Consider the following 23942-nt stretch of genomic DNA (forward strand, 5'->3'; position numbering starts at 1 on the left):
TTCCTGTGCCTGCCTTATTTCACTCAGCATGTCCTCCAGCTCCATCCACGTTGTCATGAATGACAGGATTTCATTCTTTTTGTGGCTGATCAGTGTAAGCGCAAAAGGACAAGCAGACCTTAACGGATTCAGAAAAGCCTTTATTCCTTCGCAGACTCGGTCGCCAGTGGGACCCATTTTCTGGATGGGGAAAATGGCCCACAGTTACAGAGGGGATTCTGGTTTTATAGGGTACAATGAGGATGATGTCATCATGGGAAACGGTGCACGTGCAGTTTTGACCTTCAGGGCCAAGGTGTACAGGTTAAAACCAGACCAGGGATGAGTACTCAAATCTTGCCCATTGTCATTTAGGACTAATTTGCCATGGGGGAAGGTCAAGGTTTAGGACCCAGCATTCAGTATCCGCCCCTTTTCCCCAGGGCCCATTGTTATCAGGAAAGAATGCACTGGGAGAGGTTTAATGTTTGGCCAATTTTCCCTCCTTCCTCCCAAGCCACACCATTCCTCCATTTTTCTTGGGGAGTTGTCTTATAGGAATATTATTTTCCATAACCCTTCAATTAGTATTCCACCATGCATATACTAAGAGGGAAGTATTATTGTCTCTTGCTTCAATGAGAAAGTATAGGCTGAGACAGATTAGACAAGCCACGTGCTAAGGGACGGAGCCTGGAATTGAGATCAGGTTTACCTGCCACTAAGACCTGAGTCTTCCATGGCCAGGATGCTCTGTCTACAGCCACCTAGCCCACAAACAGCATGTATGTCCCAATAGAGAACACATCCACCCAAATAAACAGCCTGTCAGTCCCCAGTAAGGAGCATAAGGATTCTGTAAGTTCGTCCTGGTCAGGGTACCTCACTCCTTATTTTTGACATCACTGTCTTTCACACATAACCACAGTGAAAGAGAAGAACCCAAAATCAGGAGGTGTAGGTTCTGAAAAGCCTTCTTAATATCTTTATTTACTTGTTCACATAAGGGTGTTTATGTTTTAGCTGTGGTTCTACATATTGGAGGAATACTAATGCACAAAACAGACAAGGTTTCCTGTTTTCTGAAACTTGCAATGGAGGCCTTGGGAAACTGCCTTCCCTTTGTAGGATTAATTGTGACTAATAATGATATGAAGGAATTTTTTAATGTTTTCTTATTTTGATATGAAGGGATTTTTAAAGAACACCTTCTTGTTTTGTAAGAGTTTTACTTAGATATGTTTCACATATTAATTAAATTTATCTTTTAAAATATACAAGTGGTATTGTGTACTCACAGAGTTGAATATCACCAATATCTAAGTTTAGGATGTTTTTATTCTTTTTGAAAGAAGTCCCCTCACACTGCTAGTCGTTTCTCATTCCCTTCTTCTCCCAAGAGCTGGGAGAAGACAGACCTCTCCTTTCTGTGTGTTACAGTTACAATTTGCTCTGTGCATTTGGGTTGTGATCTTCTGTCACTGGCTCCTTTCACGTAGCCTGATGTGGTCAGTGTTCACTCATTCCGCAGCATGTCTTAGAACTTTACTCCTTATTGCCAAACAGTGTTCAGAGGATGTTTAGCCAAAGTTGTTTAGTCATCCATAGTCAAAGGACATGTGGGTCATTTCCGCTTTCTGACTGTAACTAATAGTGCTGTGAACCTTGATGCCTGCTTTCTTTTGGATGTGGTTTGTCTCTCAAGAGTTCCCATGCTGGCAGCTTGGTGTCCATGGTGTTCATATGGTGGAGGAAACTTTAAAAGGAGCAATCTAGTGGGAGGTCCTTAGGTCTTTAAGGGCTCTGCCCTCAGGCGGGATTAAGGTAGTTCTCGTGGGACTTCTTGGTAGTATTCTCAAGAGGATTGTTAAAGAAGCCTGAACCTGACCCCAGCCAGCTCTCTGCCTTCCTGTATCAAGAAGGGATCTCTCGCCCACACACACTGCTGCCCTGATGTGATGCCGTCACTAGAGGCCAAACCAGTGGGGCCATTCGAACTTGGGCTTTGAACCTCCAAAACTGTGAGTCGAATACACCTCCTTTTCTTCCTAAGTAGACTCTCTCAGGTGGATTGTTATAGTGATAAAAGCTGATTAATAAAACACACATTTTTGTGTGAACATGTGTTTTCCACTTTCTTGGGTGCATACCTAGGAATGGCATTGATATTGATATGGTAACTTTACATGTAACCTTTTAAGGAACTGCCAAACTGTTTTCCAGAATGGCTGCACATTCCCACAAGGAATATTTAAAGGTTCTAATTTCTCCACATTCTTGCCAACTTCTGTCTGTCTTTATTGTTCTAGACATCCTAGTGATTGTAAAGAAGTATCTTACTGTGATTTGAATTCCCTGATGATTAATGATGTCAAACACCTTTTCATGTGCTTTGGCCGTTTATGTATCTTTGAAGAAACATTCATGTAATTTTTTGTCCATTTTTAAATTGAGTTTATTGTTGTAAAGTTTTAAAAATTCTTTGTGTGGTCTAGATATAAATCCTTTATCAGACATATGATTTGCAAAGATTTTCTTAGGCAGATGTAAACAATTGCCACTGATTGTTTTCAACAAATCACCTTGGGATAAGCTTATTCCTACAGCATCAGCTTGGAATCAAGTCAAGTAAAGATAAACCTTGAAAATGGAGCTCTTCAGAGAGCTTCCAGTTAGATCAATAGTAGCAGTTCTCTGGGGATTGTAGTTTGGGGGGACTTCCAAACTTGTTCTGTCCCAATTTCTGCTAGGGAATGCTTTGAACCTTTGGTTAATTTTCAGAGTTCTGAAAAATTTGATTTTGATAATTTTCCACAGTGCTCTTAATGCTTTTATGAAGGAGTAGATTTTTAGAGTTCCTGATTTTATCATTTCAGAAGTGCTTCCTCCAGCAAACAGACTTCTGCTAGTCCCATAGAATCCTCTCCCATACATCTTCTCCCCATCCTCTGTTTACTTCAGTGCTAAGAATTGAACCTAGGACCTCTCACATCTTAGACAAGCACTCTACTCCTGGGCTACATCCCCAACTCCCTTATCACTTATTAACCCCCATTTGTCAAAGTGAATTTGTACGAAGAGCCATAAGGAAACTTTCCTCTCTAGTACCAGCATGGTGTTCTTCAACTCTGTTTGATTCTATTTGTTGAATCTCCCTGGCCCCCACAAACCATCCCTTTGTACATTTAATCTAATGGCTGGGGATCAAACCCAGGGCCCTGTGCTTGTAAGTCAAGCACTTTATCAACTGAGCTATCTCCCCAGCCCCTAATGGCTTTTTTAAAAGAAAAAATTTACTTGTTTAATTTATAATTTATAATTTTATTATTTATTATTATTTATTAATTAGCCTATTTGGGGCACCTGTTTCTTCATCAAGTCCCTTCAAAAATTCCTCTATCAACCATCCCCCATCACTGAGCTAGCCCTGGAGTATTGGTTACAATTATCTATCCTTGAGAGATTCTTCTCCCAGTGGGAAAGGGAGCAGGATGGAGGCCTTCCTTGGGGTGATTTATGAGGTATGGGGACCCAGCTCCCTTCCACTGTTTTTTCTTATCATGGATCATTAACCAGTAGAAAAAGAGATGCTCAATGGGGGATTAAACTAGATATAGTAGTGACAGTGACGTGGACTTGTAAGAGTGATTGCTTGAGAAGTGAAAAGGGGTCACAGTGGTTGAATTTAATGGTACAAAGACTAACCAAAGGGTGGGAAGAGCTGTAAACTGAGTAAAAGTTTGGGCAAAGATAAGGGACTCAAAATAACTATTAAAAATGACTAAGAACCAATTCTGCCTTTTAAAGGAATTTGTCATTAGAATACAATTGCCTTAAAACAGAACGAAGGCCAAAAATTCCAGAGTCCAAACTAATATACCATGTAAACATTTTTAAAATTTTTTAAATTATTATATTTTACAGTTGCTATACAACTTTTAGTGTGACAAGGAAAATGAAATGTGTGAGACAGTATTCTTTAAAAATTAAATGTAGAATTACTATATGATCTAGCAATTCTAGTTCCAGTTATATACTCCCCAAAATTGAGAGCAGGAACTTGAACAGACATCTACACCCACGTCCATACATGACTTATTCACATTAACTAAAAAGTAGAAGTAACCCAAATGTCTATCGGTGGATGAATGGATAAACAAAACTGTGATATACACATTCATATTTTTCAGCCTTAAAAAAAAAGTATATTAGAGCTTCCAAGAACCACAGAATGGGTTCAGAAATTTATTTTCTCTCAATTCTGGAGGTTGGAGATCCAAGAGCTAAGCCTTGACAGTGTTGGTTTCTTCTGAGGCCTCGCTGCTTGGTTTGTTTGCGCTGTGACTTTATGTTGTCTTCTCCTGTGTGTGTGTGTGTGTGTGTGTGTGTGTGTGTGTGTGTGTGTGTGTGATAAGCCAGACCCAAAAGATAAGTATTGTCTGACTTCACTTATGTAAGGGTCCTTGAAGAGTCTAACGCAGAGAAAAAATAGAATGGAGGTTACCGGGACTGGGAGTCTGGAGTTGCTGCCTATGGAGCAGAACTAGTTGCAGAACTCTAAGATGTAAAAGTCGTGGCGATGGAGTGCTCCTGGTTACGTAATACCAGGAATATCCAGTGACATTGTCACTGAACTGTACACTTACACAACAATTAAAGTGGTGAATTTCAGAGTGTGTATAATGTATCACAATTTAGAAAATGTTCAGTAAATACAAACCTAGTTGTGTGAGGACAGGTCTAGGTCACAGGTCTGAGGAATGCCAGGGTCCTACAGATCTTCCCCCATCCCTCCTCTCCACCCTCAATTCCTATAGGCGGGTCTTACCAACCCAGTGACAGTGTGTCACTAACACTCTTGGTTGTGGTTAACCAGTAGCCATTGTCTTTACCTGGTTGATTAATAACAGTATAAGGCTTCCTCCCAAAGCCAGGGAAATGAGACAAAGGTCAAAGATTTAGGACACTTGGTGTTTGCATCTTGAAAGTAGCCACTGGGAGCAAAGGTGGAAAAGGAAATGTGGATCCATTCTGATTTCCTGGGTCCTCTAGAGACCCTGAGAAACCTTTAGGGGAAGAGCTTTCCATCTTTCCTCCTGAGCAGGGTAGCAGCCCGTGGGCTGAGACAGCCTGGTGGATACCTGAACTGGGACCCTGGTTCAGATCCCCCTGTGGGGACTGTGGCCATGCAGTGATGTCCGGGCCAGTCAGGGTGCATGCTGTGCCTGCAGGGTCCCTCAGGGCAGGGAGAAGCCAGGTCAGCTGTCTGCACATAGCACCGCCAGAGCTGTGGGGTGCCCCAAAGGAAGAACGTTTTTCAGGGTACCCACTATTTCTCTTCTGATGCACCGTTTGTTGTGATGACTGGGCTTAAACGTAGGACATTTTCCAGGATGACAAGTTTCATTTAATACAAAGTAACTTCAGGAACAGGCAGCACCAGAATCTAGGCCAGATTTTATTGTCAAGAGGAGAAAACAGCTATAAGGAGCTCCCCGGTCCCTTGGCTCCTTCTCTAAGGGTCTCCATGTCTGGAGAAGCATGTGACCAGTTGAAGCTACCACCCACCCCTCCTCCATCACTAGATGACCACCAGTCGACAGATTTTTTAGTCAAGAGCTTCTACTTGACAACTAGCATCAACACAAAGATGAAGCAGAAAAAATTTTTTGAATTCATGGTTATTCTTTTTTTTTAATTTTAATTTATTCTGTGCAGTTTAAGATGAAAGTTAAAACATCATACAAACCACAGAAGCTTTAGAATAGTACTGACCAATTTTTAAACAAAATCACTGAGTGATCATTGATACACATTCCTGGTCTTTAAGGGCATATCCTGTTATGTGTGCAAAGGTGCTATTAACACACAGAATCGGATTCTTCATATACTTATCGGTCAAGCAGCAGGATGACAGTGTATCATAGCACAGCGCACGAGGTTGTTTGTTGTTTGTTTTTTTTTAATGCAATCACAGCAGCAGTATTTGGTGAATGGTTATGCACAGAACTGACTTGGGGGTAACATTGGACATTCCTCATAAAAAGGGTAGCAAGGTACACTAATGAATGGAAAATGTAACTTCTAATATAAAATGTTACTCTTTATGCTTTAAATGTGAAACTGAGCCACTTTAAAAGCAGACAACACAAGGTGCTTTAACTTCAGATTCCATAACTGAACACTATTCTATTAGTTGCTGAGAACTCATGACCTTGGAGGACTGCCCGTTGGCTTTTTTCAAGTCAACTTCAAATATACGAGCATTTAGTTTACCAGTCAAAATCTACAGCTACATTGATTACATGTTACAGTAAAACATACCTGTTGAGAAAAACTGAATTTTTTTTTCTCCCCTCTGAGGGGCCAGGATTCGAACCGGGGTCTTTGCGTACGCTAGGCAAGTACTCTGCAACACGAGCTATTTCTTCAGCTCCAAAGCTGAATTTTTAAAAGAATACATTGTTGACTTCAAAATTGTTACTCTTAAAAGGAACAATGCACCACTTTCAATCTTTCAACCTGTCTTTAGATGTCACGTTGTGTGAATCCATTACTTTATATCTTTCAATCTTTCAACAAAATACTTTGAAATGGTTCTTAAACTTAATAACATCTAAAGAAATGGGTCAGCATATCTGTGAAATGGCTGTCCAATACATAACAATGCTTCCCCTGTGAACATCCAGTGAGTACATTCTATATTTAACTTGATGTAAATATTTCAAACCTCATTTGACAATGCTATACAAATATTTTGTGTTTTTGGCATTTAAATCTGAACAATGCTACCATACAGGCAATTTTCACAACAAAAGTTCAGAAGTAAAAGACTGATCTGGGAATGGTTAGCTGAGAAGGAAATCTACCTGAGTCCTTGAGTTTAGAATCAATCCTCAAAAAGATGGCATATTCCAGAACCATCATTTTGGGGGAGGGTTCAGGTAAGAGTTTTTAATGTTTTTAATGCTCAAATTTATGGATACTCTTTAAAAGAAATTTTGGACTACACAATAGAAATTAAAGCTTAGAAAAATGGCTCTAAGCTGTGACTTTCCGGTGACATCTCTCTGTGTACCTTTCTGCTACCTAGAACATTTTGTGGTACTCAACCTTGGTGAGTTTTCATTTCGACATCTCAAGTCTGAAAGGTAGTAGATGGCCTCAGCTTGTAGAGGATCAAAAAAAGTCTCTAGGAAACAAATCTTTGAAACATTTCTCTCATTATGTTATTAATGGAAGGAATCATTAAAAAGAAAGAGCTTAAACTTCTCAGGAATATCTGTTGGTGTTTCCTAACCTTTCCCAGTAAGAGGACTCAATCATTAGATGCTTTTGAGATAAAGAATGGTCATCACTGATAGGTGAATATTGTTGGTTGGATTGTTGTAACATGAAATTGCTGCAAGTTATCATCCCTCAATATCTTCTATGCCTTTTTTCTATCTGCTGTCTCACTCTAAAGTTTTTATGAGTTTATGTTTTAGCTTCTTAGATCCTGCCTTACTAACCAAGAAGGTAAGAGTTCAACAAGGTACAGTTATATAAACTGTCTTCTTTCAATGATTTCTGGAGTTGATGTTTAACTTTTCATCAGTTTGACTTAGAAAACAAGATCTTCCTTGTCTTGGGTTGGGTCACCATATTTAACACACAGCTAACACAAAATGAAATCTCAACAAACATGTGTTGAATAAAGTAAATGTTTCTTCTTAAGATGAAAGTGTATTAATCAGTTTTCCATTACTATAGTAAATACCTGAGATAATCAACTTATAAAGAGAAAAAGGTTTCTTTTGGTTCACAATTTTACAGGTTTTAGTCCATGATCAATTAGGTCTGTTGTGGCACACCATGGTAGGAGGTATGGTAGACCAAAACCACCCAAGTTCCTAGTCGGGAAGCAGGAAAAAAAGAAGAGAAAGAGAACAGTTTTGCACAAACCTCTTTGAGGACATGCCCCCAATGAACTGAAGACCTCCTACTAGGCCCCGCCTCTTAAAGTTGACAATACCTCCCAATAGCACCACACTGGGCACACAAGCCTTTAGCACACAAGTCTTTGGGGGCCATTTCAGATCCAAACCAGAGCAGAAAGTCGGGTTTGTCCATGTTCTATAACTGGTGCTGAGTCAGTTTCCTTATTTCTGGCAGACACATCAGTCCCTGAGAATGTAGTCTTAAACCCCGGCGTGTTCCAGATTGGAACTTCCATAATTGGCCACCTTAAAATAAACTGTTTATATGTTTATAAGTGTTATATGTTATGTGCTTTTTAATCTGCTGTGTTTGCAAAAAAAAGGGGTTTTACATTGGTGTACCCAATTTACCAGTCTGACTTGTATGTTTTGAAATAGAATGAAAGGTATTACAAAAAAAGAGAACACCGATGGTATTTGTGTACGTATATTTCTTTTCTTTTACAAACTAGTGGTAATTTTATTGTTTCTGCGTGGGGAGGAATGACTACAAGTTTCTACAACTCAGTCTAACTCCTTCTTTCTTGTACAACCTCTGCTACCAAGGTGGTGCTCCAGTGACAAAAGTAGTCAAAAAGACTTTTGTGATCATCTCTAGAAACTTCGTTTAGACAGGGGTGCCTAATCTGTTCAAGATCACTTTCAAAAGCCATGCAAATTAATCCACTTTTGGAAGAAGAGGAAAAGTATACTGAGGTAAATTCTCATTGTGTAATAAGAATCCGCATTGAATTTTTAAGCAGAATACAGGAGAACAGATCTCCCCCCACAGAATTCAGGCTCGTGTGCCCTGGTGCGCATTCCCCATGCTGGGCTAGGCAGATCTGCTGGTTATGCTGATGACAAGCTCCCAGCCCAGGAAGTGAAGGGACTCCCGCTAGATCTCAGGGAACTGATGGCAGCCAGGCCTCCAGACTCCAGCAGGACCTTCTTGCCAGGGAGTAGTAACTCCCACCTGCCAGCTAAGAATGGTTTTTACATTTTTAAAAGGTCACAAAGAGTATGAGACAGAAACCATATGTGGCCTGCAAAGCCCAAAATACTTAATCTCTGGCCCTTTTACAGAAAAGGTTTGACAACCCCTGCTCTGTCCCTTGTTAGAGATAAAATTTTCACAGCTTCCCTCTGGGTCTGAGGCCCTAAAAGCCCTTGATTAGAAGCTGGAGCGGGAAGCTGGGGGCTGTGGTGGGTTGGTTTTGTGTTGAATTAACCAAGCCTGTCCCTCTGGGCACAGTTCCAGGTTGGTGGGGGCTGTGGGAGATGTTTGGGTGAGATCTGGAATGTGGGAGTGAAGCAGCAGCCATACTCTGTGCCTAGAAGGCCGATGGGATGTAACTCAGATCAGCAGCTGAGCTCCTTCCACGGCTCCATGCTCAGCTCCCCTGGCTCTGGCCAGGGCAGGGGTTGAGGCTCCTGGCAATGGCTGGACCTGCAGCTCCTACTGCCCTTGGTCTCCTTTAGCTACTCTGAGTCCTGGACCAGAAGCTCCACGGATGTTCAGTCCTTGATGATGGACACCTGCTACCCCAAGGGGTCAGCAGAATCATCCAGGCTGGAGGCTGGAGGTGGGAAGAGGATTTCTGGCTCCTCTCTTGGGTTCCAGCTCATCCTTACACATTTCAGCTTTTTCTGGCTCTCCTCCTCTTGACTTCTGGATTTCCTTCCCAACTGCCCACCCTACTGGCCTTAAAAGTCACTGCCTAATACATTGTGTGAGGTTGAATCAAATTAGTCCTAGCTGTTTCTGAGGTAAGACTAAAGAAGGTAGGAGGCATGCAGAGAGGGAATATAGCCACACACATATATGTGTGTAACATCTGTAAAGTCTAGAAACATGGGTAAAATATACAAAACCTATCAAATCTTTAATCTGTTAAAAAAAAAAAGCATTGTTTTTTTGGGGGGTGGGGAAGGGTACTAGGGATTGAACCCAAACGCACTTAACCATAGAGTCACAACCCCAGTCCTTTTTATTTTTTTAATTTTGAGACAGGGTCTCACTAGGTTACTTACAGCCTTACTAAGTTGCTGAGGATGGCTTCCAACCTGTGATCCTCCTGCCTCAGCCTCCTGAGCCACTGGAATTATGGGGTATGCCACCATGCCCAGCCCTATAACATTCAAAATTAAATTCCGAGTTCCCAGACACTACAAACCTCAGGAAACCTGTAGAACTGGAAATGCTACCTAGAGAGCTTCATAAGCCTCACTCTGGAATCAGAAGACTTTTAAAATTAACCCCTTTTTGAAAAAGAAAATCACCAAATTCAAAGAGCTACACAGTCATGCTGACATGCAGGTGAATTTTTAAAAACGTGTCTGGAGGCACTGTTCTCTGAAAATACATTAAATAGAACAAAGGCTCAGCCAAAAAGTCTCTACTCTTCAAGGTGTCTCTTGTTCTTCAAAAGTCCATGGTTTTTCCGGCAATGGTTTTGCATTGGCTTGGTAGTTCAGTATAAGTGGAAATTCGACCAGAAGACCTCCCTATCACCTTCATACTACAGCCTGTCACAGAGAATTCCAGGTCTGGGCATTCGCAAGACGTCAGGCCTGTGCACACAGCCATGCCTAGCGGAGTTGAATTTAGTTAACCTCCCGCCATTACTGTGAAGCGTACCCTTTACATTTGTCTTCTGAGTGGTCTCTGATGGTAGAGAAGGGAGGCACAGCCTCTGCCTCTCACTCTTCTCTGTGCACCTCCTCCAGTCCCCAGATCATCTGACCTGGGGGGGCCCATAGGAGTTCTCAGGGGCCCCTGCAGGGGGCAGAACAGGCATCTCTCTCTTGCCTCCTCCTGCATTGTTAGAAACTGCAGAAAAACAGGAAAAGGTCTTTGCTTTTGAGTTCCTTTGATTTGCTTTCGATTCCTTTACTCCCTCACAGAGGTCATCTTTGAAGACCAGCTCTGTTTACAAGGGGGGTGGAATCTTAATTTATCATTGCAGTTCTCCTTGAAGAAGACTTCAGGGTTTGAAGCAAACAGTAAGAAGAATGTTTGCTTTGGTGATCCTTCATCATTTTAACCTTAGTAATGACCATGGAAGAGAAAGAGTTTACTCCTAAGTGATAAATAATTGTGCAAAGGGAAAATGTGATAAACAAAGAAAACAGATTTTAGGAACTCACTGCTGATGTTACAGAGTAAATAACTGGTAAATCTTTGGGTCAGTAACGCTCATGCTCAAATTGTGTATACGTTCAAGGTTAGAACTCAGATCTACCGCACCAAAGACAGAGCTAATAGAACCTGAACTTTTAGGCTCAGGGAGGATATAATCTTAATTTTCAAGAAATTCATTTTACTCTGAAGGTTTCTCTGGGGTGGGGATGGGGAACCCGAAAGTTTAATTATGATGGACCTTGAAAATGCTACGCCTGTGTCTTTCCATCTGCCCCGACAGCCATGCACCCATGGACTAGTTATTCTCATACTTAGAAGCCTCATTTTGATTTACTTTTTAAAGTTTGCAATCAAAATGAAAATCATTTTAAGTTGTAGAACATGCATACTCAATTCAGCGAGGCATGAAGAAGAATGTAAATGTCTCCTGTCAGCCCACCACCTGGCAGTGACAACTACGGTTGCCACATAAATTTTTCTCTGAACTGAACACACACACACCATAGAAACATCTACAAGAATGGTTTGATTGGGCTACATGTGTCTAAGAGCAGGAACTTGCTGAGTTCTGATCCCACCACTTGAGAAATGTGTGACCTTGGGGGATTTCTTAGCCCCACTAAGCCCGGGTTTGCCTAACTGGAATGGAGTAGAGAACAATCCCTGACTCACGGGGTGAGGAGAGATTAAAGGAGGTCTTATCGCAGAGCCTGACACACAGCTCTTAAAAATGTGATCCATACCGGTCATGGTGGCGCATGCTCGTAATCCCAGCGGCTCAGGAGGCCTAGGCAGGAGGATCGAGAGTTCAAAGCCAGCCTCAGCAAAAGCAAGGTGCTAAGCAACTCAGTGAGATACTATCTCTAAATAAAATACAAAATAGGGCTGGGGATGTGTCTAGTGGTTGCGTGCCCCTGAGTTCAATCCCCCATGCCCCCCAAAAAAGAGTCAGTATTAAATTTGTAACTTTCTCTTGTCATTTTAAAAATCATAAATCATGTAACTTGATAAGGCTTGTGGTAGCTTTGGGAAACTACCAATCCCCCTCCATTTCATCCCTGTTTTTAGCTTTGCATATTTGAACTCTTTTACACAAGTTAGGTTCCTGAACCTACAATTACAGTTATTGTTCAAATATGTTTATACACATTTACAGTTATAGCTCACCACACCTCTGCAAGGTAATTGTCATAATCCTCAGTTATAGATGAGAGAATCCAGGCTGACAAAGAAGAGCTCTGATCCACACTCAAGTCTCCCAGCCCAGTCCCCAATCAATAGCTCATCCCTCCAGGGACATTGGAATAAGTCTGAAAGCAGCTCTCTGGCCAGGTGCCAGCTGGTTCCTAATAAAGCTAACAACTTTGTGCGAGGCAAGGAGAGCATCTTAGAACAGAAGTCAAGAAACCTGGGTTCCAGGGTGGGAGGATCACAAGTTGAAGGCCAGTCTAGGCAACTTAGTAAGACCCTGTCTCAAAATAAAGGGCTGAGGATGTAGTTCAGTGATCTAGCATGGTACAAGGGTTCAATTCCTAGCACAAAAGAAAGAAGAAAAAGAAGGTAAACTGGGTTCCTGAAGTTTTTCCATCCTTCTCAGGCATTTTCATCTCTGTGGAGTGCCTATAATATCGATCATTCCTTCCTTGTGGGATGAAGTGATACCCAAATAAAAGTGATGATAGCACCAATAATACAACAACCTTTTATCTAATTACTAATGTTTTATGACTACTTACTAATACTTTTATTACAAATTGCAAAGTATTATTAACAGCAACTTATTAAGTTGCTAAGTATTATTAATAGCAACTTACCTTTTTACCGCCTTGACTGTGTTTAATGATGTTATTCACGACTCTAGTAATTCAAAATGTGCCCCCCTGCTCCCGTCCACGAACAACTTTCTCTTACTCTCATTAATGTCCTTCCCTCAAGGCCCAGGCTGGTCTTGAATTTGCAATCCTCCTGCCCAGCCTCCCAAGTAGTTATGACTACAGGCATGCACCACCATGTTCAGTAACAACATGGATTTAAAGGTTGAGATGACCCCAAGGGCCCATAGAGGAATCTGGGTTTATTCATTTGTGAGAAAATTACTGTAGGCTTTGCCTGGTCCTTTGTTTTTCCAACTAGGAGCTTCCCTAGCTGGTGGAGAGCAGTGGAGAACAGATCAGAAAGGAGGTGGGAGTTCTAGAACTGCTTTCCTGGAGGGACTTCTTGGAGTTGGAAAGCATAGAGTAATTAGGAATAGGAATGCAATCCCTGAGGTCAATCTGGAAGAATTGGAGCGCTATACACAACCTGCTCTGTGTTTCCTTAATGTGGTTATTGACTTGTAAAGAGGAGACATTTTGATACAGCATCAGAAGAGAGCAAGTCAAGGTGAAGCGCTCAATGGAATGGTAATTGCTTGGGAAGGGAAGAGGGTCAAAGTGGTTGAACTTAATGATGCAGAAAGAGTGATCATGGAAAGGGATTATAAACTGAGTGAGAAAGGTGAGGCAAAGGTGAGGGACTTGCAGTCAGCTATAAAGAAAGTAATTCAAAGCCCCTCCTTGTAGGAAGACGTCCATCTGTGAGGAACAGAGACCAAAAAGAATGTTTTCAAGGGTCCCAAGTTTTGACCATGTGATATGTTCTGTTTTCTCTATATTTACATATTAATGAGTGTCGAAGTGATTTTTATAAAGACAAAGTATAAGTACAAATTAAGATTGTCAGATTTAGCAAATAAAAAATTTCATGTGCTATTTGGGACTTATTACAATAAAAATTTATTCATTTTTCATCTGTAATTCAAAGTTAACTGCATTTCCTGTATTTTGTCTGGCAACATGAGTAGAAACCTGTGTAGGGAAAGGTACCAGCCATGCTAAATGAAAGTTTGTAAGGAAAAGAACAGCCTCTGGGATACTCTCCAGATTTAAATCTCCTTAAGAGTTTACTGTAGGACCTTCTGGATAACACAGTGCTCATTATTGTAAAACCATCTGGTAGGGCCGGCGTAGGCCAAGCCTAGAGAGAGGTAGGCAATGTCTACATTGGATTTTCTGCTTCTAGGTTCCTGGTACCTAATGCCCAGTTCTTAGGGGCAGGTCAAAGCCAAAGACCTTTGTGGGCTAGAACAAGTTTCTTTGGCCCAGGCAACAGAGCAGGAGGATCTTGAGTGTATGCTATAGTCAAGAGAGGGAGAGATGAGGATTTGGATCTGTAATGCCCTGATATTATTTCTTGGAAAAGCAAACACTGAAAAAACATCAAATCATATGCAATTGACAGAAACACATATTAATGGGATTAGGGTTGGGTAAGATTCTGTATCAGGTTCGTTGGAGTGCACGAATGCTTCTTGCAGATGGGAGACTGTTTTATTTTATATTTAATATATAATGAAATGGACAGAGGATACCAGATGGGAGGCAGAGGCAACTCCAAGTGAGATCACCACTGGAAAACTTGCTCGGTGGTGGGAGAGGGACCTCTTAAAGCTGGGCCTTGTATGAAGTCTTGACAAGATGAACTAGTAGGATGAGCTGGGTCAGAGTGGGAGAAAAGGACAGCACAGGATATGTAGGGGACTGTGAAGACTAAAATCAAGTCTTTTTATGGAAGGAAGTGGAGTCACTTTGTACCTTGGAACAACTAAATGTAAAAAGAATATAGCAATGGGTGAAGAGAGATTTTTTTCAGACAGAGAGGATGGGAGCGAGAGTGGAGTGAGGATAGGAGCCCTGGTGATGAGGAGCCAGCAAAAGTAAATCATTTTTGCACACAAGGGATTCTGTCATTCAACACGCACCAACAGCCCTTTACTAAAGTCTTTGCCACCTGTGGCCACTGAAGCTCCAGCAATGAGTACCCCTAATCTGTGATCTCGTTTTCAGAGGTTTCAGCTACCTGCAGTCAGTCATGGTTTGAAAATACTAAGTTAAAAATTCTAGAAATAGACATTTCATAAGCTTTAAATTGCATTCCGCTCTGAGCAACAGGATGAAATCTCATGCTGTCCTGCCCCATCCCTCTCAGTACATAAATTGTCCTTTGCCCAGTGTATCCACACTGTATATGCTACCTGCCCATTAGTCACTTAGTAACCTTCTCGGGTATCAGATCAGTTGTCTCAGTATTGCAGTACTTGTGTTCAAAACATTATTTTACTTAATAAGGATCACAAAGTGTAAGAATAGTGATGCTGGTAATTCATAAATGCCAAAGAAAAGTCATAAAGTGCTTCAAGTGCAAAGGTGAAGATTCTTGACTTTAGGGAAGAAAACAAACGTGTGCTGAAATTACTAAGATCTGCTGTAAGAATAAATCTTCTAAAGATAGTGGACTGAGACAGACATTATTACACTATGTACATGTACGATTACACGAATGGTGTGAATCTACATTGTGTACAACCACAGGAATGAAAAGTTGTACCCCATTTGTGTACAATGAATCAAAATGCAGTCTAAAAAATTTTTTTAAAATGATAAATCTTCTAATATTATGAAGGAAAAAGAAATTTGTGTTAATTTTTCTGTCATACTTCAACTGCCAAAGTTATAGCCACCATGCTTGATAATTGCCTATTTAAATGGAGAAGGCACTCAAGTTTGTATGTATAGGAAAAATTGAGTATATATAGGGTTTGGTACTATCTGTAGTTTCAGGCATCCACTAGGGTCTTGGAACATATCCCCTGAAGGTAAGTGATACTAGCATAAATTCCAATTTATGTCCCTAAGGGATCGCAGTCTAGTTGAAAGAGAGCCTACAAACAGTACAATGCTGGAGTTTCATCCTTGATACCGGGAAAGCTTAAGCCAGGCTCCATCTTTCCTTGCCTGGTTTCTATGATAGCCTGCTCAACCCTCTTGCTGCCTCTGCCCAGCTGGCCTCCTAGGATATTCTCCTTGAAGACATCATGGTCTTTCCAACTTGGGAATCTGTTCCCTCCACCCTCCTGCTAAAAGCCCTTCAAGGATGAAGTTCAAACCACGGCCTTGTGGACTCTCCCTCTCAGCCCCCATTCAGCTTCCACTCTCCTAGCACTGGCCCCAAGCCAACCAAACTTGCAGCCAGCATGAATTTTTTAAGTCCACAGAACATGACATCCCCTGTCTTGGCCATGGACCTTTGGCACTTGCCATTTCCACTTCCTGGACTCTTTTCTTCAGGGCTCAGCTCACAGTCACTTGTTCTGGAAACCTTCCTACCTCCCTAGCCTTCCTAGCTCTAATGGGATTCCACTAACTCCCTGGATTTAATGTTATCCCATAATCACTGCCTGTCACTTCATTTGCCCACCTCAGTCTCTAAGCTCATGTTGCCTATCAGGGTCTCTTCAGCAGCTAGCATGATGCCTCACTCAATAAACCATATTCTAAAATAAAATCCTGGTAAATTAGACTTTTCAGGATGCAGGAAGAGACCTGCCCAGGTTATCCTAAGCAATAAGGATTTGTCAGAAGGACCTTAGCAAGAAGCCATTTGGGCAACTCTCAGAAATCCCAAGGGGAGGTGATTTATCAAGAATGCCTTCCTGAGCTTTGGATTATGCAGACGGGAATAAGGGGAGGGGCAGGGCAGTGGGGATGGGAAGGACAGTAGAATGAGACAGAGATTATTACTCTATACACATGTATGAAAAAAATGTTTAATAATAAATAAATGGAAAAAAGAAAAAAAAAATGCCTTCATGGTAGCGGGTATTTTTGAGCCCTGTGTTGAAAGATGAATGGGTGTTTGCCTAGAGACCCAGCCAGGGAAGGGGGCGTTGCAGACCCACCTGAGCTGCCTGCTCCACAGTTATCAGTTCCTTTCTTTGAGCATCAATAGCCTCAAATTGTCAGGAAACATTGAGAACTACCTGTTCCCTGACCCATAACCTCACTACCATTACCATGAAAGTGAGTCCTTGACTATGGCCCTGTGTACAGTATTAGTGACCAAGCACAGAAATAACTCCACCTGCTTTGCAAGTCTGAAGATACTGCCAATCAGTCCCTTTCCTGCAGGTTCACTTAAAGCTCATACAGTAGACCCAAAGGGGAATCAGCTGACTGTATCATCAGAATCCTGCCTAATTGGAGGACACTGTCCCCATCTGCACAGCTGAAGTCAATTCTCCGAAGCATGAGGAAGATGATGCCCTGATTCTCACAGTTCAGCAGGCAAGGACAGGGGTGTTTGTCTGAACTTTCCTAACCAACTTACCTTGAAAATCTCTCGTTCCACAAACGAGAAAAATTTGTTTCTAACTTTCATTTTGTTAACTACAGAAACTGGCAGACTTAGATAATGATATTTCAAGTATTTGCTGCAACTGCGGAGTTTAGACTCCTGATAAATGTCCATCATACGTTAGCTCAGTCTCAAGCGTGGAGTGTGGTTGACACCACTTGACCTCACACAGTGTGCATCAAAATATTTTAAAGTAAATTTCAAACAAGATGAAGAGCACAAGTAGGGACACTCCAGGCAAGGTGACAGCCACCAGCAAAGCACAGGAGTGAATTCACAGGTAACCTTTTCTTAGCTGGTGTGAATGAAACCCAAGTAAGTAGAGGTCTGGGAACTTAAATGTTAGAGATTCATTTACATTAAAGTTCATGTGAATGACTTTCATGGGTATAGTGGGAATAATAATAGTACCTGTCATATGGGTTTTGGGGGAAGGATTACAAGAGGAAAAGAGAAAATTTCAACATGATGCCTGGTACACAGTAAATGTCCAGTAATCATTAGCCATGGTTCTTTTTATCACCATCGCCATTGTTAATATTAGGGTGGGGATAGTTGTTCTCCCAGTACCTGGCCCTGTACCTGTCCCTAGTAGGCACTCAATAAGTAGTTGCAGGAATGAATGCATCAGGAAGTCTCCTTATACTCATTCATTTGGCAAATATCCCCTGGGCATCTGTATGTGCCAGACACAGTGCTAGGCCCTGAGAATAAAAAAGTAAGCAAGGCCATGACCTTCCCCTAAAAGAGCTGACAATCTCCAAGGGTTAGTAAACAGGTGAACGGGCAGTGAGGCTGCTACCGGGCCTGAAGAAGAGCCGTGAATATATTCGAGGGAAGGTCAGGATGGTCCCCTGAAGGAGGCAATGTCTATGCTGAGCTCTTGAGAGGTGAGTAGGACTTGGGCATGGGAGGGTGGCGAGAGTGGGAAGGACAGCCCCAGCCCAGTACATGCAGAGGCCACAGGAAGACAGAACTTATCTTGCTCTGCACAGCTCTGGGCAGGCTGTTGAACATCTCCCAGAGAGGCTTAAGAATGACTGGAGATGCAAGTTTTAAGTTTTATCATATACAACTATACCAAAACCACCTGTGTTTTCTGGCTGTAAAAGACAGAGCTAGAAAATATTGTCTTCAAATCTGGAGAATGGGGGATGCAAGGAATCTGCCCCGCCAACACATCCCATTAGTCCTCTGGTTCCTGTAGTGTGGTTTGTGCTGTATCTAAGAATGGTAGCCTTTATTCTTCAGTTTCCAGTTCTTTGAACCCATTTAACTGACCCTGTTGAAATATACAAGTCATGACTGGACATCCTTTCTTCCACCATGTTTTCCCATCAGCAGCATAAGAATTCCCTGACTTCAGGCTGATGGAGGCTCCAGGTTGTGTGGTTGTGGCTGGAGTGGGCAGAGGACAAGGACTGAGAGACTGAACAAATCCCTCCATGACCTTCTGGCTCTTTTGCTGTATTTATTCCTTGAAGTGGGATGAGAATCAACTGGCAAAGCTTTCACAGCATAAGAGCAAGTCACTGCAGATGCCACCAATGAGGAGGAGCTGACTCTTGTCCAAGTGCATCAGTTCTCCTAAGATCAACTTTGACATCCCTTGTACTGGGCTCAGGCTCCCAGTGTGAGGTTAGGTTCGTTTCAGAATTCCTTTCACCGGGCTCAGGTATTGGAAGGTTCTGGTTATAGATGAATTAACTCCCACCCAAAGCCCTGCCAAGACAAGATCACTCTCAATTTAAGTGTTTCTTGCAAAAGAGCCTAGGACTGACAGTCACTCAGCCCATTCATGCATGCTTACTCAACCAGTATTTCCTGAATTCCTTCTAGAAACTTGGTGCTATAAGAAAAGAGGAAGAGGATGGGAATTTACATTTTCAATAGATTTTTAAGAGCTTATAGCACAGTTTCTCCACCTCAGCATATTTACATTTCAAACTGGAGAATCCTTTGTTTGGGAGGCTGTCCTATGCTGTATATGATTCTAAGCTGCATTTCATGCTCCTACGCACTAGATGCTGATAAGTACCCCTCTCTGCAGTTGTGACTATCAAAAACATTAGCCTGGTATTGTCAAATGTCCCTGATGGGGTGGTGGGTGGAGCACAAATGGCCCCTGCTTGAGAATCTCTGGCTTATAGTATCCGGCACTGGACATTTTTTGATGAACATTTTTTCATTTAATCTCCCCCCTTTGTAAAGCCCTTAAGGAAGTTGGTTTGAATATGAAAATAGGAAAATATTAAACATCTCACCCTGGGTCCTATGGTAGTCATTGTAGGATTTGAACTTTTCTTTTTTTTTTTTTTTGTTTTTAAATACCCTCAAAGATTAAGTAGGCCTATAGGTAATCAACACACAACTAGAAAATGACTTTATTATTGTTGGTAAGATATTTACAATATGCTTGTTATCAAGGTATGATTTTTAGAGATGCATAAAACTCGAAAAAAGAAAAAAAAAAAAAAACTGGCTGCTTCTGTGACTTCACTTGCCTTAGGTATAGGGCCATCATTTATCTGGGGCAGATAAAGGAGGACAGGGAGTCCAGTATTATTCTCTGGCAACATAATCAGGTAAAGATAAGGTCAGCGACCTATAGTTTTGTTTTGTTTTGTTTTAATTTAAATAAAGAATGAAGGCTGGTGATGTAGTTCAATAGTAAAGTACTTGCCTAACATGCAAGAACCCTTGGGTTCATTTCCCAATAAACCCAAGTTTTTCTTATTCCACTACATCTCCAGACTGACATTCAACACATATTCCCAAGGGAACTTCAGAGCTGGGTGGAGAATGTGTGAGCCAAGAAAGCTGCTCGCTGTGTGTTGACTGGAGAATAAGTGATGGAAGCACTCAGAGAGGTAACAGCGGGAGGGCTAGGAGCTTGGGAGCAGGTCCTGCAGAGATCAGAGCATCTGTTGCACGTTTCCTAGGAGAGTGGGGAGGTACGATTTGGACAGGAAGCCCTGGGTAGCAGTTAAGAGCAAATGCTGGCTCCAAATGAACTCTGAGTTCCAGCTCTTCTCTTTACTGGTTGTGTGTCATGAGCTTTTTAGGTAATCCTGTGGCCCAGTTCACTGCCTGAAAAAAGGTTGGTAATAATACATACTCAGCTATAGTTTGGATGTTGAGTGGGATCTCAAAGGTTCATGCATTAAAAGCTTAGTCCACAGGGTAGTGCTATCCAGAGATATTGTGGACCTTTAGGAGGAAGGGCCATGTGCAAAGTACTTAGGTCAATGGCAATGTGCCTTCAAAGGGGGTTGTGAGACTCCATCCTGTTCCTCTTTCTCTTTTCCTTTCTGTGTATAAGGTGAGTAATTTGCTCCACCACACACTCCCCACCATTGTCATCTGGCACCCCCACCAAAATCCTAAAAGCAATGGGTTCCCTCAATCATGAACTGGATCCTCTAAAACTATGAGCCAAAATAAACCTTTTCTCTTTATAATTCATTCTCTCAAGTATTTTGTTAGAGTGGCAAAAATCTGACTAATGTCAGACTAGTCTATACTAAAATTGTAATAAGGATTTATTGAGGACCAGATAGGCAATGTAGCACACACCTGTAATCACAGCTACTTGAGAAGGAGAGGTAAGAGGTTCCCAAGTTCCAGGCCAGCCTCAGCAACTTAGTGAGACCCTGTCTCAAAATACAAAATATAAAGGGTGTGGGGGGGTGTTGCTCAGTGGTAGTGTGTCTTTGGTTCAATCCCCAGTACTACAAATAAAATTAAATAAAAATTAAAATGTGCCAGGTGTGGTGGCGCATACCTGTAATTCCAGCAGCTCTGGAAGCTGAGGCAGGAGGATTGCGAGTTCAAAGTCAGTCTCAGCAAAAGCAAGGCACTAAGCAACTGAGACCCTCTTTCTAAATAAAATACAAAAAATAGGGCTGGGGATGTGGCTCAGTGGTCAAGTGCTCCTGAGTTCAATCCCTGGTACCTCAGATCCCCAGAATTAAAATGTAAAGAGCCTAGGGCAGGATTTGGCTTCCAGCAAGTGGTCAGTAGATGTTAATTATTTTGTACTTGATTCTGTTGGACTTCAGAGTTTAGAATCTATACTATAAATAATAGTGACTTTTGAGTAAAAGCCTGCCAACTCTTCTTCTTGTACTTATGGCAAAAACACAGTTGGTATCTTTGGATTGGAAACCAACCTCTGGTTCCAAGCACTGTTTCCAGGGTACCAGTGTCAAACTGCTCAGCCCCTGTTGGGGCCTTGGACTTTGCAGCACTGATGATATCTTCCCAACATAGATTCAAAGGAGGAAAGAGGCGACGCCAGCATCTGTTGAGACATCTGCACACTCATCCATCCATCCAACCAACTTTACCAAAGACCTTTTTGATTCTAGGCATCATGTTTCTTATTAAGTACATCTGGAATGCCAATAAGCCACCACTCTGTCCATGTGTTAACCGAAAGTTTATTGGGTAGAAATGTCATTGTTTAGTTTCAGGACAATTCTAATTTATGTGGATTGTGTAAAAATACTGAGGGTTCTTTTCATGCTTTGCTTAATGTCACTGCTGGGCTTTGTATGTATGGAGATTCGATGGCTGGATGTGGTTGGGGATCTTCTGGGAATTTCCACTTTCTTCTTCTCTCCAGCTTTTTATAGCTACATAAGGTACAGATCTGTTAGCAACCACTTGTATAATTATGCCCCTCTTTGTTTATGAACGCAGGATAAATTGTCTTAATGGGAAAATATCTATCCTTTGGAGTAATTTAGATCAAGGCTTTTTATTTTTTGTTTGTGTGTGGTTTATTTGCTAAAAATCATTTTGATGTCTGTTTCACTCATGAATCATCTACTGTTGATAAATTACAGTACTCAATAAACCTCATTAAAAATCTTGTCTTGACCTAAAAGTGGTTGACATTGAGAAAATATGTGACCCATCCATATGCTTTCTCATGGAGCTAAATCAAAAGAAAGAGTTGAATTTTAAGACTCTTAGGGGACACCCATAGAGGCCCATGGAAATGATTGACTAGGGCCTTGGCCACCAGCATGTTGGAGAACTTCCATTCTGCTCAGTTTGCTTTAAGCATCACAGTCAGAATACACTTATATTAATAAATTCAATGGTCACAGAACCACAGTATGCAAGGTGATATTATTAATGAATACATTATTCTATGTTTTTACTTAAAATTTTTTGATTTTACTAAAAGATATGACTGTCATTTGGATTTTTCAGCCCTGTGGGAGACAGCCATGCACCCTCTCAATCAGAAGGTCAATTCCATCCGTCTCTTCCTGTTACACTGGGAAAAAATGATTTTGTTCCTCAGGTAATGTAAACATATGGAAGACGTGAGTTTAGTCCATTTGGGCCAAGAAGCATGAATTTTTTCCCCTAATGTTTCCTCCCTCTGAATAACTAAAAACACTTAACGATGGGAGGCAGAGTTTTAATTAATCACACCCTTTTGAGTCAGACTAAGTGGGTTTGAATTGGGACTCCCGACATTTACCAGCTGTGTTACTTAACCTTTCTGTGACTCAGTTTCTTTGTGTTAGAATAAAGCTAATAATTATTTCCACTTCACAGGGCTACTGCAAAAAAATAAATGAGGTAGGTAGTCTACATAAAATAGATTGGGCACTGTGCCCAATATAATTATAGTAAGAGCTTAATAATTCATAGCTATTATTATCATTATCATCATCAACTGTATTTCTTTGCCCACACAGAAAGCAATACTTCCTGTATACTGAAATAATATGGGAGTGAATCTATGAAATATTCTTACCATCCATCCAGTATCTGAAGTTGGATGTATTCTTAGAGGTACCCATTTTAATAAAGAACAAAAGCCCAATTTGGGGGATCATTACATTTTCGGGGCACCTTGTTGGTGAGTTAGGAACACAGAGGCTCAGGGTCTTTGGGCCTACCTTGATGGAATGACTATCATTCCAGAAGGGGATGGATGTTTTACTTTAGAGTAGCTTCTGCCTAAACATGCAAGACTCAGATGTCACCTAAGTGAAGACAGCACAGGAATGGCAACTGAGACCATGCTGATGTCAAGTCAGTTCCCATTAGAACAAGTCAGAAAAAATCTGACCCAGATTTTTTGAGTGGTATTTTGAGTCTCTTTACCTCTTCTGTCCTCTGGAGAGATGAAGAACAGCTGGTCGGTATCCTCTTTATAATAACCCTTCAGATAGAAGACTTGAGTTTGCCTTTAGGTACTTTTCCTCTCCAGACTAAACAACTCCAAGTCCTCTAACCTTCCCTTATAGATTCTATTTTCTGTCTCTTTAATCATTTAGGTTCTCCTTTGGAATCTTTCCAGTGTCTCCACATCTTCCTTAAAATAAGGAACCTCAGAAGGGACATACCTCCTCATAAGATTCTATCTGCTACCAAATTCTTTATGACAGGGTAGGGAGCAGTGGGGTACTTCCTTACATGTCACCAGTGTGAACAGCCCAGTGTTGGGTTGCCTGTTCCTTATCAATATGGTGTGCAGATCCCCTTTACATGCATGATCTACCACGATCCTCACCACTTTGTCAGTTTTTCTTGAATGTAGACAGTAAGCCTCATTTGTGTCCAGCTTGCTGATTATCACCCCCGAGGATACTACTTTATAA

General features: G+C 41.5%; 1 protein-coding gene across 8 annotated transcripts in view; it reads left to right on the top strand.

Annotated features, from left to right (window-relative positions):
- Positions 1–23942, top strand: part of Pdzd2 (PDZ domain containing 2) — a 362396-nt gene that overhangs the window by 140354 nt on the left and 198100 nt on the right. The window contains exon 1 of one of the 8 annotated variants that reach the window (XM_047555266.1): positions 1910–2000. The exons of the other annotated variants lie outside the window; for them this stretch is intronic. The gene's annotated coding sequence lies outside the window, so the exon portion shown is untranslated. Of the gene's footprint in view, positions 1–1909; positions 2001–23942 lie in introns of those variants that run through there. 8 annotated transcript variants of the gene reach the window in all.

Source organism: Sciurus carolinensis, chromosome 6 (assembly GCF_902686445.1).
Source record: "Sciurus carolinensis chromosome 6, mSciCar1.2, whole genome shotgun sequence".
Classification (NCBI taxonomy): domain Eukaryota; kingdom Metazoa; phylum Chordata; class Mammalia; order Rodentia; family Sciuridae; genus Sciurus; species Sciurus carolinensis.